Raw genomic sequence first — 20057 nt, 5'->3', positions numbered from 1 at the left:
AGGTATATCGCATCATATCAATCAGCACAATTAATCCACTCATTCTGGATTACATTGTAATGGTTTTAGGAACAGGAGAGTGACAGGGTGTTTAATCTGACAATTCAAGAGCTTTCCAATTACTGGCCACCCTCATAAACGTTGCTGTTAGCAGGGCTAGGGTGGTTGTTGAACCAAATCCTTTTGATATCTAGCTGGATGTCATCTACTTCTGTGAAACTGTGAAGATTAAAGATCCAGAGATTGTCTGGACCATGTGTAACTGGTCTAGTTAATCAGTCAGCTGTCATGAAATTAATCTTGCTGGATTAGTTGGGAAGACCTGTTGTGGGCTGTACAAATTAAGGAGTGTTGGTTACACTATGGCTTTCTTCAGACTATGGTCAAAGCTCAGTGGGTATTCTAAGAATCCTATTATCCTGTTTGTGAGTCTTAAATATTATTTGTGGCAAGAGTAAAAGAATATTATTTCAATACCTGTCAGCTTTTTGCTTAACAGCGCCTATGAGAGATGAGTCCAGTTACTGAATCACAGAAACTGGAAAAGGCTGCAATAGTGATCGACTGAAATTGAAGCTATCATTCACAAATGCACTTTTAAAAGTTGAATGCAATACACACAATGCATGTATTTTCCCTTGGTAATACTTGGGGATAAAACATGTAATTTCATATTTTATATTAATATTCATGTAGCTTTCTAATGTTCCAGGAGGGAAGAAGAGTTAAAAACTTTACAAACTCTTCAGGAGAGTTTATTTTTTTGATTCTTCTAAACAGATATTGTTTGACTTTACATTTACCTGGCATAGTCAAGGGCTTTTTGCATTTGGTGGGGTGTGCATGAGCATGCTGCACCTCTAGAGCACATAAGATGAATGTGGCAATGATTTCCAGAATAGTTTGAAAGAAATATAGGTAGTTTGCTCTATGTTTCCACCTGTTCTAATAAATCTAGATCAGGTGCTAAGAAATAATGCAACTACCTGTCTACTCCTCAAGAGTCTAAAGTCATTAGTGCATTTCTCTGAATGAAATATGTTAACTTCATATCATGTTACAATACATCATGCTGTAAAACAACATGACAGCGTGTCAAGATGTGACAAACAACTGGTGCAGTGCATTAAGAAATTTAAATGAAAATTAGTTTAGACTATTTTTCTTCCCATCAACTGGAAGATAAAGGGCTTGATCTGACATTTGTAGATCAGTTAAGTAACAGAGAGGATCTGCATGTTTTTTCCCCTCCTGGCAGGTGGTCTGTGGTGTTGGGCAGCTTTGGACGTGCTTAATTGACCGTGATGATGGGATTCTTTAAGAACATATTATGAGATTTTGGGGAAAGGAAAATGGTTAATTATTACTAACTTCAACTGCTTTTTGAGATGGATTTCAACAGTTTCAAGTAAAATATTTACATATATGTACACATTATTCTGCAGTCACCCCAAGCACTCATACTGAAATGACATATGGTTTCACAAGAGCTTCCAACTTTCAATTTGTCTTGCTTGATTTTCTAGTGGACTCTTTCGGTTCCATTTTATTATTGATTATTTGGGGAGTAAACAGACTTAGTTCCTCAAAAGTGATTTCCCTTTATTATAGTAAATAAATAGCAGAAGCTGATCTGTAAAATCATGTATTCTAGAAATTAGATCCAGCCAAGCTTATTATAGTAGACTAAGATAACTCCTGTTAGTACTATATTACAATGAAAAATGGCCATTTCTTAAATCTTCTGTGTTAGTTAAGGAACTAGGACCTTAGTTAAGATTCAGAACTCATGTCTGTTTCTGAGTCCATGACTGCTTAGTTTCATTAATGAAGTCTTATGAAAAGCTTCAGGAAAATCTTTAAAAAGGTAAAAGTTTTTGGTGAAGTTGGTTTCCAAGACTTTGCTGGCCCTTTGGAAGAATTTCAGGCTTGATTTTCCTTTATAGACTTTGTGCTGATATCCATTATGTGATTCTCATCTAGATACTTTATAATTTCATTTTTAATTGACTTTGAATTAAGTATCCATTTTTTCATTCAAAATCACTCTCTTATCAAAAACTCCTTAGCCGGTCTAGATGGCACTTAATTTACCATTTCAGCAGTTTCTTGCAAGAATGATATTATGCAAGATATTTCAAATGTTAATATTTTACAGGCTTGGGGGGAAAGGAAGTTTAAAATGTAATTCTTTGAGAAACAATTTATTTCAGAAGTTAGTGGAAGGAGACAAACCTCATGTTTGCACAAGTCTTGTTTCTTAAGGAAACCAAGCTGAAGACAGAAAGTCTCAAAACAGCTGGACATCTGGTAAACTTCTGGTTTGGTATGGAACGGCGTGGGAGCTAGAGAATTTAGTTTTACATCAAACATTTCAGAAGAATTTAAAGCAGCATCATTTCTTTTTATACATAGAACTGGGATATTTAACATTTAATGTGCTGTATTCAAAATGAAAAACATGCTTATTTATTTATAGTTTCTTGGTACTTGGACCTTTGAGATAGCTATAACTTTATCCAATGTTTTCCATCTCCCTCAGACAAAGGAACACCATGCCCTTTTCCTTATCATTAATTTAAATTGGATTAAGATCTGAAAGAAGGTCCTGAACTTTTTCTGAGTTTAGTGCGTGGCTGGGACAATAACCTCAATTCTGGGGAAACTCTTGAAGGAAAAAGTTCTCCAGGGGAGCTTTGTCCAACTCTTTACAATAGTAATTGGGAACTTTATTAGAGCTGCTGAAGGACGGAGTGATCACAGAAGTTTGAATAGCTTGTCCTTCCCCCAAGAATATGAAAAACTGTACTGCAAATGGCATTGCTGCTCCAAGACATTGGAAAATTGAGATTTACAGCATTTCAGTGTGGTTTTCAGTAGGCAGCCTCTCTTTTTGTGGATAAACATTTCACCTGCACCCATAAGTGCAAATCTAGAATTGTTTGTTGGAGTAGCAAATTTTTGGCTTGTTGCTTTGCAGGTATAGAATTGTAAGGGTAATTGAAGGGCTGAAGTTATTGTTCAGTCCTTTGGAAAATGCATGTTTTTGTGCACTCAGAAGTGGCCATTTTCTAGTGCTTTGACAGCTACCTTTAATGTATTAGCCATAAAATAAAAGTTCATTCAGGTAATATATTGCATTGGATACTTTCTGGATATTACAAAAAGAGATAACTCTAGCCACTGTGTGTTTTTTCTCAGTTGGTGTATTGAAGGCAGTGCAGCAGAATGGGACATGCTAGAGAAGGGCCAGGGAGTCTAGGGTGCTTTGTTTCTTTCCAGAAGACCCCATGGAAATGCCTCTTCCAGATCTGCAAGGGTGCGAACAGGGCGAGCAGAGCCAAAGGGGCGCAGCTATCGCCTGCTTGCCTTGGATGTTGTGTTCCTAGACCTGGCAAAAATTTAGGCAGTTACAGCTTTATGGGTTGTACATGATGAAATTCACCAAACTGATTTCACATCCCACCTCTCCTAGCAGGACAGTCAAGTTTCTGAAGCACATTTCCCTCTCGCTGGGTTCTCTCCTAGGACTCCTACTGAACCAAGGAAGTCATCTTTGCAAGGACAAATTTGCCTGCAATTAAAGGGCAGAAAGATTGCACCTTCTGGTCCCTCTGACACTTTTTTTGGAAGAAAACGCAGTGAAAAACACCCTTGCAAATGTTTGGGTAATATTTGGAATAGATGGAGCGATTTGCCTGCAAATTTGTAAAGGTTCTCCCTTTTTCTCTTTGTCATTACAAGTGCTACCATGCAGAGTAGTTCAGTCACTGTTGAAGACAGTCCCTAAATGTCAAACCTGAAAAGATACAGTTCTTTAATTAGCAGGGCCATTTTATTCCACGGATGCTCCTTTAAAGCTTCCCTAGACCCTATAATTTCTGCTCTGATAGATTGAGATTTTTTTAATGTTCACTTTTAAATGTCTTTGTTTCTTTTGTAATGGATTAAATGAAGTTTTAACAAGGCTTATGGTGAGATTCCTCATCATTAAAATAACAAATGGTTGAAAAGCTGCCTTCTGTCTTACAGAAATCTAACAGCATTACTGGACCATAATCCAGCTGGTAACTGATTGCTGAACAACTGCAAAACCTTTCATACTTTGAGATGCTATCAGTACCTAAAATACATTTTCATGAAGTTTATTGAGCAGCTTATTAGAGGAGGTTAAGGCAATAGAGCTTCACAAATTCCATTTAGCATTCAAAAATATTTTACCTGAGAGTTTCAGATTTTTCAAGTTTAATGGGTTTCTTTTCTCTCTTCTTGATATATCAAGGTAATGTTTTCTGAAAGATGTGCAACATTTTCTGGTTCTAGTTTGGTGCTTTTTTGGTTCTAAACAGATTTGAGAAACTACAGGTGTTTGTAGCCTCCAAAGATGGATCATTTTGTTTTCTTCATATTTTAAGGGACTTTTGTTTTTGTTAGAAGGATTCTCTGGTCTCTTCCTGGAGCAAAGCACTAAAATGTTGCTGACATTACCCCAGTTATTCTGTCCTCATTTTACCACTTCCCTTAAAATCCTCCCCAGTGAATGTGGTCCATCCAGCTGACTTGCGCAGGGTTACGTCCTTCCCAGCTGGAGGCCCCGTTCTCCATTGCGTGTCTTTGATGCCATTCCTATAACATGAACCTGACACATTGCTAGGATTTCCTTGGGCCAAGGGGAGGGATTAGCTGATGTGGGGGCTGCACGTTCTCCCTTCTTCCCAGAGAGAGAAGAAATGAAGGACACAGCTGCAGGAAAAGCACACATGCATCTTCAAGCAATTTCTGTCTGCCCTTATGGTTTCTTGGGCTTATGGGCACCCAAGCACAAGCTGAAGTTGTCCTGAGGCTATACTTGTTCAAATCATAGATTAGCAAGGAAAAGTGCTTCGACCCAGTGCATCTATTTGAGGGACAAGGCTGGAACAGAGTGCTGGGAAATGTGAACTTTACTATCTTTCTTTTTGACAGCCAGAGCCCCTCCATCAGCCTGGAAGCAATCAGTTGCAGCTCCTTCTCAGTCCATCTGTCTGTCTGGATCCCTTGATTGTGAGAACCACAGGCTGTGGACGCCCTTTTTAATCCATCCTATTTTACACAAATCAAAGCCTTTCTTCTTGGTACCACTATGGTCTCATCCAAATTTCTTCCCAGAGAGTGCCAGTCTGTTCTCTAGTTTAATCTTGTGATCAAGCCTTTTGTAGTGCGTTAGCAGCAGCATAAAACATTTCTTGACACATCTTATGCCTTCTGGACACTGAGTGCTTGACAGTGAGTTTTATGGATTGTTGGCAATGAAAGTTCTGAGTGCTCAGTTCACAGCTGAAGAATGACACCACACAGTTTCCTTCTGGAATTTCAATTTTCCTTTTTAATTTCTTTTTATTTTTAATACTATTAAGTAAGTTTGTAATGTCCTATTTACATGCTTGGCACACCAACAGAAAACCAGTGAAGGGGAACTTTGTTATTGTTTTTAATGTTGCCAGGGTATCAGGCTTACCATTCAGCTGACTGGATCCTATACAGTTTTGCCTGTACAGAAATTCCCAAGATTCATATTAATCTTTCATCTCATTTATTTGTGCATCCTGGATGCACTCAGAAGAGCACCCTGTTACCCTGTGACTCTTATATTAAGTGTGTGTGCATGGCTTGTTTTTCTTTGTTTTCCCCAGAACTGTAAAGTCCCTTTTCAGGTGCACTGTCAGCTTACTGGGACTATGTAGGAATTTCCCAAATCTCTTTTGAGCTGCCTTGTCTGCAGACTATAACGTTTGGTGTCAATGATTGATCCTTGCTACAGAAAAGAGATCTGGTGTCAGAACTCAAAGGAATTTGGAAATCTAGTGGAACTAAACACAGTTTATTCTTTTCCTTAAACATGAAGAAACTGTCACAGCTCTGCAAATTTCTGTTACAAATACCCTTGAATTTTTAAAATTATTCTTTATTTCTTAGATATGCAGTGACTTGTACAGATGATTAAAAATATTTTTCACTGCATTCTGACTAGCAGATCTAGAGACATAAATGTTCAGGAATTTTCACCATCCAGGATTTACATTTAAAGCCATTTCATTAATTTGATGTTAGAGACCATAAACATCCTATTAAATTTTAATTGAAAGACTGCCTGTAGCCATAAAGTATTACTCTAGGCTTGCCTTTCTGATACAGCAAAATGACAAAACTACAAAACAATGAGGTTTTGGATTTCTCCAGAGATGCTTTGAGAGTGTTCTATGTAAGCAAACTCCAAGGTCAGTGCAGTGCCGTTTTGGAATGCCTGTAAAAACAAAACTGGCAAGAGATCCTCAAAAATTAAAAATCTCTGCACACATAAAATATGACATCCCTGTCTACTGTGATTACTTCAGTTCTGCAGGGTCATCATTCATTTCCAGTTATTCTCTTTGATTTTTCAGAGTTGTGCTCTCTGTGTTTCCTCTCCACTGCCTGCCCACCCTCAGGCAGTCCTGGGAGAAGGGGCTCATTCAACTCCTTGGTCTTGCCTCTCCTCCCTTTTATTTCTCTGTCTGCCTTCCTGTCTCCCTCAGGTAACAGTTTTGACTTTTGCCTATCCTCACCCACTATGTCATGAAATGCAAAGGTGCTCAGCCAAAAGGGATAAGGTATTGGGGAGAAGGGTTTTCATTTCTGCCCTTCAGCTTGTGAAAGGATATGTAAGCTGTACCAGGCTGGGAGAGGAAATCCATTGTAGGTACAATAAATATATGTTATGGCAAATCACAGGCCTGCTGTGCTTTGTAGGTTTCTTGTCACCTCTGGCATGTCCCCATGATGGCCTTCAAATGTCAAACATCACTAGTTTCATCTCCTTAAAGAAACTTGGTGTATTTTGTTCAAAGCCTGAGTGCCATCTGATATCTGCTGTGCTGTGAGTCTTTGGACAGTGGGTGAGTCCTGAGCAGCAGGAGCTGGTTGTTTGTGTCCAGAGAAGAAAACAGAAGCATTTTTATGTCTTTCCTAAAATAATTGTGAGCTGATGATTATTTGTGTGTTAAAAAGTAGGTTGCAGAGCTTTAAAAATCAGGGTTGAGCATAAATATCCATTTACTGCATCTTTACAAAGGGGGAAATAGAGAATGGTCAAGGGATGACGGAAAGGCAACTAAGAAGTGAAGGATTTGTGTTTAGCGAGCAATGGAGATACTGGAGGGCCTGAAATGAATCCAGTCCTGGGAAAGTATAATTAAGTCTTTGGCAGAAAGGCTGTCTGACCTGCTTTTGGGAGTAAGGGCAGGGAGAAGAAAAGGGGACAATCTTAACAGCATCATCCCATGCTATTGCCAATCTCTTGAAAGCAAAGATAGCTGGAGACCTGGCTGAAACGTGACAGCTGCCCTGTCTGCAGTAGCTGGCCTAGGGCTAGGCTTGTGGCGAGAGGAGGGGAAGATCACTGCTGGCCTATTAAATGGAAGTGTGTTTGTAAATCAAATTTAGAAACAGTACATGGTGTAGAAATTACACCTGAAGAAAAGACCTGTTAGAGTGCAAGATCTGAGTGTCCTCCATCTCTTACCTTGGTGCACACAGATAATATCCCTATTCACAGCACTGTGACATTTTCCTCTTAAGATCCCTGAAGCTTTTTGGCAGAAGCATCTCAGAGAGCCAAGCAATTACCAGCAACAGAGGAATTTTCATCTTTCAAGAAATGCCTTCTGAGGTGTGTGCTATCAATACAACAGCTGAGCTCTGCTGTTGTCCCATTCCCTGTTCCTGTCTCCTCCTCAACACAGCTGAGTACCCGTAAAGTACTTTTTGAGAACTTACTAGCCCAGTTGCAGCTGGATTTGGAGACAGCTGATGCTGTTGCGGATTGCTGGCTGTATGTCCCATTCCTCTCCAGTGTCAGTCTCCTTTTGGTGAGCTGGAAGTCAGCCACTGGCTTGAGTGAAGAAAGGATCAGTCATCAAGCTCAGTAGTGTAAGATCAACTTCTAAACATTTTGGTAGATACCGGAGCATATGAAAATGGGCTGGTGGTGCATTCATCTCTGTTGAGGAGTCATCTCTAACTGTGCAGCTTTGCAGTGAGGAAAGGTAAATCTGGTAGAAATCAGAAAGAGACCATGAGCTGAGAGTTACACATTGATCCTGCCCTATACATCAAGGCTTTGTGGTTTCTGTACATGGCATCCTGTCATCCCATGGGTCCAGAGAGACTGCAAAGAGAAAATGATGTGAATCTCATCTCAGCTACATCCCTGCCTGTCTCAGGCAGTTTGCCAAACCACTTGTCTCTATCTGAGAAAGATGTTGGGAAAGGAGTGTGTTTCAGGTGCCTGTTACTCAGGACAGTTGTAACAAGCTGTGCATCTCTCACTCTTATTGATCATGCAAAATGTGTTAAGTTAGCCAGACACCCCCCAGGTCATCATAATGCTCTAGCAGGTATAAGAAAATTGATAAAGGCATTGCTCTTCCTTTGCTACTTCCTATTGCACTGAATTCACCTTGTGTTTAACATCATTGCTGGGAACCAGTGAAGGATTATTGTAGTAATGAGGATAATTCCTGAAAAGGCTTTGTGCTGTTGAGAGCTATTAGTGCCTGAACTACAGCAGGGACTGTCCCAAAGTGGGTGGAATACACTTCCATGTGAACTTCTGAGCATGTATATCTAGGGCTTAGTGTATAGAAATTCTTAATAGCATTAGTGACTCAGGAACATAATTTCAAGCCCATTTCTAGATGCTGCTGCTGTAATTGAGCATGCTCATTATTTATAGGCTTCCAAATTAAGCATTCATTTATGCTGTGTTTGGAATAAATGAAATCAACAACATGCCTTTTGGTGAAAGAGCTGCAGATGCAAACAGAAGCATTCACGGCTTTCAAGTGTTGTGTTTGTTTACGTCAGTGAATGTGGACTGTTAGAACAACTTCCACCGCTGATTATTTTCAATTAAAGCTTCAGGGATTTTAGGAGGAAACTGTCACAATACTGTGATCAGGGATATTATAGCCTTTGGAGGCAAATTAGCTACCAAACTTTAAAAGAACAGATTTACAGGATCTGTTTCAAATTAACTGCCAACTGGCCGTAAGCACCTCCAGCTCTTGAAGTCTGTCTCCGCGGCTGGTGGAGAAGGTACTGTGAGTTTGCCCAAGCTGTTGGCTAAAGGCAATAATTTGCCTGGGAGGAGAAATGGATGTGAATGAGTTTCTGAAGTGTCCTTCATGAAGTGTCCTTCAAGAATCCTTTTTTCACCAGAATCTTCTCACTGCAAATGCTGGATGCAAACCCAGCTTGGGTCCAGCTCGTAGGTTGTCTCTCTCTCTCCAACAATCACCCCTGAGCACCAGGCAGCCCCCAAACTTTGCAGTCAGACAGGAAAACAGGTTTGGATTACATCAGTTTATTCCAGGCAGACTGAAGATGCATTCTTAAGAAAGCCTGGTGCTACGGGATTGAAATAGAAAGGACTGATGGTGTTCAGGGCTCAAGTTCTACAACATAGTACGATGCAAAGAAAATTTACATCTTGTCTTTTTGCACCGGACGATGCTTACTTTCTCTTTCCGTGAGCATTTAAGTACTCTGTGAATATATGATTAAAAGAAAATATGATAGTTGACATTCCTTGAAGATACAAGCACCATTTGTAAGATTTGTGTCTAGGGTGTAAACAGCAGAGAGAAATAATTTTTCATTCTTTACTATTAGATCTCATGCCACAGAAACTCCAGATGTTTAACAGCTTGTGTATTTATTTTTAAAGCAATAAATCAGCCACTTATTCCCACAAAAAAAAAAAGTCCTAGTAAATTTTGACAGTGTTTTTATTCCTAATACACTATTGACTACAATTTCTTAGAGGAATCAAAGTCGTTTGGCCACTTAATGTTATCTTTAGTAAATCTAAATAAAAGAAACTTGGGCAAGATCTCCTGTGACTACGGTAGATTTGTGCTTTCTTGTGTCACGGTCTTGGAATACAGGCATGAAGGTGGTAAAGAATATTTTATTTCTCTTTTGCTCCGAAAGTAAAGTGTATGATGTGTATGATGTGCATAATGCTTACTGACACAGACTGCTGCTTAAATTGGAGATGGTTTTAAACACCATCAGGAGTAGCCCTTGGTTAATATATGGTGTTCATACATCGTCTCAGGTACAAATATGCAGAAAGTGTGGAGAAAGGATGAGTTGCTTATACTTCGGTGCCAGAGCCCAGTATAGTAATTGCCAGTAATTTGAAGGAGTAAATACCATTAGTGCAGTGATCATGTAAAAACTGCAGTAGAGATGCAAATCAGTAATATATTGCCAACAAAAGAAACAAGTACTGTGTGAGCATATGAATACTTAGGTGTTTTCCTGAAATAAGGGAGATTTTAAGTAGAAGCAAGCAGCATATTGGATATGGCCCATCGCTTTGCAAATTCTAGATTGCATCAGACTGAAACATACTGTATGAACTGCCTCTGCATTGGGATTTCATTTCTTAAATGGGAGCCTGCAGGAAAAGGAAGAATTTTCACAGAATCACAGAATGTCAGGGATTGGAAGGGACCTGGAAAGCTCATCCAGCGCAATCCCCCTGCCGGAGCCGGAACACCCAGATGAGGTTACATAGGAAGGTGTCCAGGTGGTGTCCACAACCTCCCTGGGCAACCTGGTCCAGTGTTCTGTTATGCTCACTGGGAATAAGTTTCTTCTCAAATTTAAGTGGAACCTCTTGTGTTCCAGTTTGAACTTATAATAGATAACACTTGTTGCAATGATAAATCATAAACCTTAGCATGAGCAGCTTCATAAGAAGTTTATTCACCTTTGCACTGGGCTAACAGGATGCAATGACTGTATGTCATCCAACTTCTGATAGTTCATGTGTTGTTTGGTGCTTAAATAGTATAATGGTAAGGACAAAATAGAAACTGCAAGGGAACAGCGAACAACTAAAAGAAGCTGTTTGCTACCTTCTAAGTAGTGCCACCTATTAAGACATCTCAGATTTGCTGTGTGCTTTACATGCCATGAAGGGAAACAGAACAAAAGACAGAATAGTGCACAAGTTCAGCACTGGCATGTTTAGGTGGAAGCAAAAGCAAAACACAAAATATTGGCTTTTTAGGCTTTTTGCATTGTCTGCCAAAAAGTCTCTTTGTGGCCCTGTTATAGCTCTTAGTTTCTCTTCATCATAAACTGGAATAGGTTAATTTCTCCAGCTGTGTAGACTGTAAAGCAATATCAGTAGTTTTATGTTCAAGTTTAATGCAGTAATCAGTCTTTTAGGGGATGATCAGCAATAAACAGCATGCAATATTTGAAGACGGATGCCCTATTATGACCTACACAGTAGGGTGGTTGTGACAGAATAGCCAAAATGTTGTTAAAATGCTTAATATTTAATTTGAAAGTCATGAGAGGCGTTATGTTATCTAGTGATTAATATGGTCCCCACTGAGACAAACTATTTTTACCAGACACAAGTAATTTCTTCAGGCCTCTTGTCTTTTAAAAAACATGAGAAAAGCAAGCATTTTGCAAAGATTATGCATGAATATAAATCGTACCGGCACATAGACTCCCAGTTTGACCCTGTGTTAAGCTGTGTGACACAACTATGAAGAGCCACAACTCCACAATAGAGCAGCATAAGCTCTAGGATTAGAAAACATCATTTCATATTTGTTTGAAATTAGTGGTCAATTTTGATTCAGCTGCCATTGTCATTTTTTCGTGTTTGTTTTCTGTAAATGGTTCTGTGCTCAAGCTTTATTAACAAAGTTATATCCAGGAAACATCCAATGGGTGTTGAGCAAAATTATGACTCAGAAGAAGTCATTCTCTCACAGGTTTATGTGGGTGCATTCCCCTGGCTATGCGCACAGCTGGATTAATGCCTGTGTGCACAGTCCCTGTGTTGCTGCAATATTTGTATGTGTATTGGGGCACACAGGTGTTTTCTGTGTCTCGCTACATGAAAAGCATCTCAGAAAACTCTGATTTTTTTTTTTCACAGGCAGAATTATCCTTGCTCATGAGCTTTTCTTGCTTTGTCTTCCCAGTGGGAAAAGATGCTGAGGTCTGGTAGTCGCTTGAAATTTAGCAAGAAGCAATGCAAAATGTTTTCAAGGAATAGGCTGCAGAAAGTGATATAAACCACAGGTGTGGAGTAACTATAGGCTTCTTGTTAAAGCATGCAAAAAATTGGTACAATTGCTGTTAGGTTGTCAACTGCTGCGGCTGCAGTTAATTTGTACTGCAAAAGCAATTCACGTTTCTAAGTGTGGAATAGCTGCTCAAGGTCTTATGCACCAGGTATAATGAGGCATTTCCTCTCCTAAGAAACTTTGGGTACCTTTCACCCAGCAGATTTAGATGTGACTCTATCTGCCTGCCTAAGGTCTGACCTGTGCCCAGTATAAGCCAGCTCTAACCTTGAACAAGGCTAGACTCACCTGGGCAGGACAGTATCCAAGTTTGCACTTGAATTTGGGACCCATTGCTACACTGTTGTAGTTATTCAGTTTTTATCCCAGAGTTCACATCTCACCAGATAGAAACAGCAGCTGTGGGGCTTAGGTCCTCCAGCACCTAACTCAGAATTGTGTCTTCGGGCAGATTTCAAATATAGCTTCATTTTCAGGGGTAAGGGACAGAAAAATAATCATGTTAAAAGTGTTTCTTCATTAGCTGCATCTGAGTAAATCATTCACAGTGAATAATTAACTAGTGAATTTAGCCTGTCTCTTCTTTCTATCTTTTTTTTTTTTTTTTTTTAAACGTGTGTGTGTGCACAAAATGTCCTTGAGCAGATTGCAGGTTTCTTAACTTGCTACAGGAATGTGTTTGATATTTTATCTGCCATTTTTATTGGGTTGTTTGGAACAAGTCTGTTCCCTGCTTGCTTTAGTGAAACTTTTAAAGGCAGGAATTGAAGAATAGAAATAGTGCTCTCTGCAGGGCAATTTAAGGACCCATGCTAGGGGGAAAGGCATTAAGGAATTTATAAGATTTTAACAGTTTTATTTTATAGGTAAAGCTCTCTTCAAGGTGCTAATTTTATATCCATACATAACAGACAATGGTATTTCCTTTGGTGAGGTCCTTTGTTTTGCACTTGTCTTACAAGAAACAGACTGCAGTGTTGTACCAGGGGGTTGGGCATTTTGTAATAAGCGAAATATCTGTATTCCAAACCTGAAATCTATTTCTTTGATCTTCACGTCTCTTTTTCTATCTGAAATCTCCTGACAGAATTAAGCCCATTGCTGAACAAAGAGCCTCACCCTGTGCAGAGGCAATGTCATTAGTCAGCCTGCAATTGTCCTCCAGGACAGTGTTATCACAGCAACTGTTGTGTTGCGAGGACATCCAGCTGAATCTCGACAGGTTATTCTACTGAGAGGGTGGGCATTTGCCTTTTATTTGGGAAATCATCAGTTTTTGGGATTAGATACTTGCTGCCGGCTCAACCCATCTGTCTTTGTGGTGTTGCTTTTGCAGCGGCATCATCCAAATACAGCAACTCCTCTTTCTTGCTTGCAGACAGACAGATGCAGCATATATACCTCCTGCCTGAATTAGCATAACATTTTGCATAAATCTCCTTGGTGCATATCACTGTGTATGGGCCCTGGAGCATAACCCAGTTGACTGGCAGTTTTATATGGCTTAGTTGACACTGTAATTTCACCTCTTGCTGTGGGAGGCAGAGAAGAAGAAGAGACAACGAGGTTGCAGGTCTAGTGATATCTCTGGGTTGATGTAAAAAGTGGGGGGGGATGCAGACAGCAAAAGTGGGAGACCAAAGTTTCCACATTCAGGGTGGCAGCAGATCTTTCACCCCATCCCTTTGGGCTGGGAAAAGATGCTTCTGAATTCCTGGTGAGAAAAATTTTCTCACCTTGGAATGGGGCTGCCGGCACTACTCTGGTGGAGACGTGATCCCGGCTTCAACCCTCTGAGCTCTGACTCAGAACAATATGGGCAAAAAATGCCCCAAAGCTGAAGTGCTCCTTGCTGAATTAGCATAAGGTGAGGAAAAAAATAAAGTAGGGCATTTGCAGTTGCTTTGTACACTGTAACTGGGGCAGGGTATTTCAGCGTCCTGCTGGAGATATTAGCCCTGTCTCAACCTGTAGCTGCTAAGAGGAAAGGCTCAGTGATAATGGTTAATGAACGTTGTTTCTTACACAGGAAAACCCACAGAGAACAGCATATGGACTCTATGACAAGAGTGACTGTAGGGTGCTGGACTCCCCTGACTTGATAGTTTTCCTTACATTCTACTTAGCCGTAAAATTCTAATAAAGAAGAAAGAGGCCATTATATTAACAGCATTATGAGGATTGCAGCATGATCTCTAGGACCCATGGGGATTTCTCTGATGTCCAAAATAAATGCTCTTCTATTCTAATGACCATAAATGACCTCTCTCCAAAGCTGGTATTGATGAATAATGTTTCAACATCAATACTCTAAGCTTTGCTGAACAGTGACATTAATCTAATATTGCATAGCACATGGGGAAGAACAGCCAAAAAATATGCTGGAGTTTATAAAGTTATGCAGCTTTCTAGCCTGACAGCATCTTTCATGCTATTTTCCCACCAAGTGGAAACAAGTCGTGAGATACAAATGATGGAGATATTTTCCCTTAAAACCTGATGGAAGGAAATCACAGGCAGTTGGAAACTGCTCATAATTTGAAAGGGTACAGCGTAAACAGAGGAAATTTTTTGAGAAGTTGGTGTACCATGAGCCTGTATTTGCTTCTGTCAGGTTACAATCTATTTTCTTTTTCCTAGCAAACATTTTTGATTACTTAGCATATCTTAATTAATATGCAAACACAGACGTGGATTCTTGCAGCATAAAAATGGAGGCATTGGCTGATTTATGATTTTAATCAGGTCAGCCTTAGCTGATATGCAGTAAGAAATAATTAGCTAGCTGTTTGTACACAGAATTGCATTGTACCCAACCCATAGGAAACAGCTTTTCCTGACACTTCAATCCCCTGCTGACTTTGTTTTCACAGCTTTCCTTCTTGTCTCAAAATAAGATTGTGTAATAGTTTTCGACCTCTGAGATCATTGCCCTCTATTCTTAACTAAGGGTAGGCAGGCCATTTGCAGGCCTTAGGAAGCAATCTGGTATACAATTGGCTGAAATATTGAAATAAGAGTTTGACTAGTAATCACAGTGGCCAAAAGATGTTGTCTAAGAAAATCTCCTTCTGGGTCTTGGACCTGTTGGGGTGAGTCCAGAGGAGGCCACGAAGATGATCAGAGGGCACCTCTCCTGTTAAGACACACTGAGAGAGTTGGGGTTGTTCAACTTGGAGAAAGAAGCCTTTCAGTACCTAAAGGGGACCTACAAGAAAGTTGGAGAGGGACTTTTTACAAGGGCATGTAGTGACAGGACAAGCGGTGATGGCTTTAAATGGAAAGAGAGTAGCTTTAAATTAGATATATGAAAGAAATTCTTTACTGTGAGAGCGGTGAGGCACTGGAACAGGGTTCCCAGAGAAATTGCCCCATCCCTGGAAGTGGTCAAGTCCAGGCTGGACAAGGCTTTGAGCAACCTGGTCTAGTGGAAGGTGCAGGGGACATGGAACTAGATGATCTTTAAGGACTTTTCCAACCCAAATAATTCTATGATTTTATGAAGTTTGCATAGTACCAAAACTTGTCTTGAATGTTGAGCTTCATTAACCCCTTGTGAAAACCCGTAAGCCTCTCCTGGCATTGGAGACCAGACAGACAATATGTGTTCTAATGTTGCTTCTTTGCAAACTAATTGATGTATTTGGCACTAGCCAACAGACAACAAAACATTTGTACAGATGTGAGGGTCTGTCTAGACTAGATAATTGCTTCCCCTTTTGGGTTGATTTCATCGGTTGCCAAGTCGGGTAACATTTAACCTTGAATTCTGGAGGCTCAGTCAGTGCGCAAGCCCTCCTAACGAGGAGCCATCTAGCAAGTTGACATGACAAGACCGTGTTAATTTGAGTCTTCTACCGTGAGTCTGCTCACATTGTGGTCAACACTGATGTATTTGCATTAATCCTGCTTCTGTCCATACATCTTAATTCACCCTGAGAGCACTGCTAATTTCTTTTGTTAATTGTTTTCTCCCAGCCTCCCCCCGTGAAGCGAAGTTCATTCTATGAACAACTCTGATGCAGCCAGGTTAATAACTATGGATGTCACCATGTTAATAGCTGTCTTGCTGCCCATGAATCTGAGCCTCCTCCTGACGAGGTGGTGGACATGACCCACTTAATCATTACGTCTCCCCGTCCGTGGACCTCAGTTCACTCTGTGAAATTTTAATCATTCTGACTAGCTAATCACGATAATTTCTCACTGTCCGAGGGCGTGAGTTCACCCTATGAACAGCTCCAATGTCCTTGTTAATCATTTTAAACTCTTACTGCTCACGAACTGCAAAATGCAGAGTTGTCTTTGCCGATCGCTTCAATATCTTGCTGTCTGAGGCCTGGAAGAACTCTGCATGCTTTGCAAGGGATGCCCAGGGCACTTTATTCTCCCTGTGCCCCTAATTCTGGTGCCACTGCAAATCCTTCTCTTCAACAGTGATGTTTTCCTAGCAGCTGCTGACATGCAACCAGCTGCGTGCAACCTCTCTAAAGTGACATGTTGAATAACAGAACGTGTTTGCATGCAGAGCAACCAGGCTGTGTTGGTTGAATGATGCTTTCTTGAAAGGTGGGCTCAGAGCATGGATATAAGCATTAACTCAATGAGACACTTCAGTTTATTCTGCTGAGATGCACTGTTGTGCTGGGTAGGTCTGATAGGACTGTAAAACTAAATAGGTGTAGATGCGGTGCTACACGCTGTTCCCTTATGTTGGCTCCAGCATGGGGCCCAGTGCTCTTAATGAGCATTTACAGCTGTTAATGCCTCAGCCTGTAACATCCTGAATCATTGCAGGAACCTAACGGACTATGAGAGGGAAGATCAATCATGACTTTAGGGCATGGTATATTCCCACCATGTTTTCCACCCTGCACCTGGAGAATGTGGTCCTGGTTGAAGCCTGGAAAGGAGATAAGGCAGTTTGTTGAAGCCACAAAAGCTGCAGACATCTTACAAACTCAAGTGCACACCTTTAGCACAGGCACATGAATTGAAGTGAAGACTCTAGAACTACCCATAATATTCGAACAAGAAACTTGGCTCATTTTCAGCATGTTTCTCCCATGTGTTCTGTGCTGACCCTCCCAGGGCTTCTTGAAGTGCTGGTTTTGCCTCTCTGAAAACCCAGCTACCTTCAGCTGCAAGCAAAATGAAGAAACCACTTTAAAAGATGCCAAAAGCAGCTTTGTGAGCTAAAGAGGTAGAAGTAACAGCATGAAGCAAAGTCTGAAAGAAGCCACCTCCAACTTCAGAGAGCCACAGACCCAGTGTCACAAGTCATCTTTTGGAGACAGTAGACAGAAGTCATCTTCCCTGCTGAATCCTGCGTGATTGCTTTTTTTTTTTCCAGAGACTTTTGATTGGGCAGCTTACTGCAATTTTTTTTTTTTAAGATGAGAGAGTTAACTCATCAAGTTTATTTTGTTGTTGTCGTTGTTACTTTTTTTTTCCCCCTCTCATCCTTAGACTGGTTTGGGACTTTAGATTAATAAACAGAGAAGCAGTTAGTTTGATTAAAAGTGACATATGTTCTGCTGTGGTGGAGGCAGACTCAGGGGTGTTTCATGCCTGCATCTTGAGAATAAGAGACCACTGTCACTCTTGGGTACAATGGTAAATAATTTCTTCGCAGTGAAATCTGCATGAAGTACTTTCATGCAGATGATTTTATGTTTTATAAAAATCCAAAGGAAGGGAAACCTGATGTCTTAGAAAACAAACAGACAAAAAAGTTGGAGAGGGAGATTTATGCTACAGAAAAGCTAATTAGCATTAAAAAAAGTACACTGTGAAAAGGTGAAACTAAATGCTGCATAAATGCTAAACTAAAGCAACAGCAGTTAGCAAAGACTGAGCTTGAAAAGATTTATGAAGGTATTTCCCATAGGTGTAATCTGAGAAGCATGGAAAACAGGTGCTGCACAGTGCCAGGAACGAAGGAAGCAGTTATATCCTCTTATTTCCTCCTATTAGGTCGTCCGCAGCCCGGTTGAGGTGGTCAGAGCAGATGCAGAGGAGCTGGAGGTTCTGCAGAGCATTCCTGGGTAATCAGAAATGACAGCCCACCCGCTCCTGAGCCTCCTCCTCTGCAAAGGGAGGCGAGTAAACATCACAAATTTTCATTGTTGTTTGTAAACGTCTCATTTGCAAACACAAAGTGTTTTTAGGACTCAACTGCTGGGATGCCCTGAGCACAGAGCTCCCAGTTTCTTCCTTCCCTGATTAGCCCCCAAGGGTGATCCAGCCCAGCCTCAGCTTCCCAAACAGCTTCATTCCTTTGCACAGATTTAAAATGTCTCCATCACCATGGCAGATATGCTGTGCACAGGCAAGGAAGCAACATCTTTTTAAAAGGAGCTCAGGAACCAAAATCTCACTTCTAAAGATAATTTCAGCCATGTCTGCACAGGAATAAGGCTCAAGAGTAGGAGCCAGCCTGCTGTTTGTATTCACCTTAAATCTTAAAGTGCAAACTTTTAAAAGGTGTTTTTGGGGGTTTTTGGCTTGTTTGTTTGTTAGTTTTAAGCAGTTCAAGAAGCTTTCTCCAAGCCAAGATCAGAGCACATACCACATGTAATTCATCCTAAGTGGAATGACAAAAAATACTTATGTCAAGAAATATGAAAACTGACAAAAAGAAAAGGCACCAGGGAACAGAAATCCAAACTATCAGAGCTTTTCTCTTGAATGTAGCTGTATGAGAATTACAAAAAAATAAGTTTCTAGTCTGAGCATGTTATTCTGGGTAACACCATTGGTTTCAGATGGAGATCTACTGCTGACAGCCTGGTGTAGGCATCAGGAGAAGACACAAAGTGATCTTATTAGTGCCATTAGGATATGTTTTGTGGAATGACCAATAATCATTCACTGTCATATATGCTGCAGTTTTTATCTTGTGCAATTGTATTTATATCACACAGTCCTAACTGGAAAGGCAGACAGAGCAGGGTGTAAGCTTAAGGCTATTGATTTTTTAAAAGAAACGACAACAGGTTTGTGTGTACATGTACATGATGCTCATGGCACGTGTGTGGCCAGTCTTGGCACCTACCAGTGCACCTTCTGACCAGGCATCACAGATTAGTTCCTATTTTGTAACCTTGTCCTGATGTTTGCGGTTCTCTGTGACTCAACTGCATTTTGCATGTTCTGTCTTCAGATCTTCTTTGTGACAAATGCCAGCTGATGGTGGCAGCCGGCGTGCAAGATTTCAGTCCTGCCATGTTCAGCACTTGGGACACAGGTGACAGGATGGTGACTGCAAAATTTTCTCTTCTGTGACGTTAATTACAGGTTGGTCTTCTCCTGTCCTGTGTATGATGCACAGCCGTAGGTGTTTGCAGTCCCTGCTACTGAACATACATTAACTGTTGTTTAGGTTGGTGAGTTTTTTCTAGTAGAGATTACAGCAGGATCTCCTAATGTGATAATTCAGATATAATAACTTCTCTTTTCCTGATGGGGTTGACTTGTGAAATTTATTAAGCCATATAGTTCTGGCTCTATTCCTGGACTCCTCAAGACAAAGGCTTTTTAGTTTTTTGTTCAAAGTAAATGTTTATTTGTTATCAACAGTTCAGACTCAGTAATTACCGGCATTTTGAACCTGCAGATAGCTCTGACTAGAAAACATTCATATGTTGACCATCTAATGCCTGTGGTTTAAGAGGAAAAGCCAAGCACAGTACTTAATCCAGTCCCCACAATTTCCTCCATCCAAAACTTTGAACTAGCTCAACATCAAGGGGTAAAATGAAACAGAGGATCTTCTGACTTAAGAGATTGGAAGGATTTTCTCTGAGTGTAACAGTTTCAGGATTTGATTCCACAATACCCTGCTCCTATCCCTGCTTAATACAAAGACTTTCCAAGTTATTAAATTCTGTCCTTCCCCTCATCGTCCTCCCT

At 40.5% G+C, this 20057-nt stretch overlaps 1 long non-coding RNA gene across 1 annotated transcript in view; it reads left to right on the top strand.

The window, feature by feature from the left end:
* The first annotated feature begins 19306 nt into the window (after positions 1-19306).
* The window catches only part of LOC135575404 (uncharacterized), a 30629-nt gene continuing 29878 nt past the window's right edge, over positions 19307-20057 (top strand). Inside the window, exon 1 of the long non-coding RNA XR_010466111.1 lies at positions 19307-19442. This is a non-coding gene — a long non-coding RNA (uncharacterized LOC135575404). The remainder of the gene's footprint in view (positions 19443-20057) is intronic.

This window comes from Columba livia, chromosome 14 (assembly GCF_036013475.1).
Source record: "Columba livia isolate bColLiv1 breed racing homer chromosome 14, bColLiv1.pat.W.v2, whole genome shotgun sequence".
Taxonomy (NCBI): Eukaryota; Metazoa; Chordata; class Aves; order Columbiformes; family Columbidae; genus Columba; species Columba livia.
This window is presented reverse-complemented; position numbering and strand designations above follow the sequence as displayed.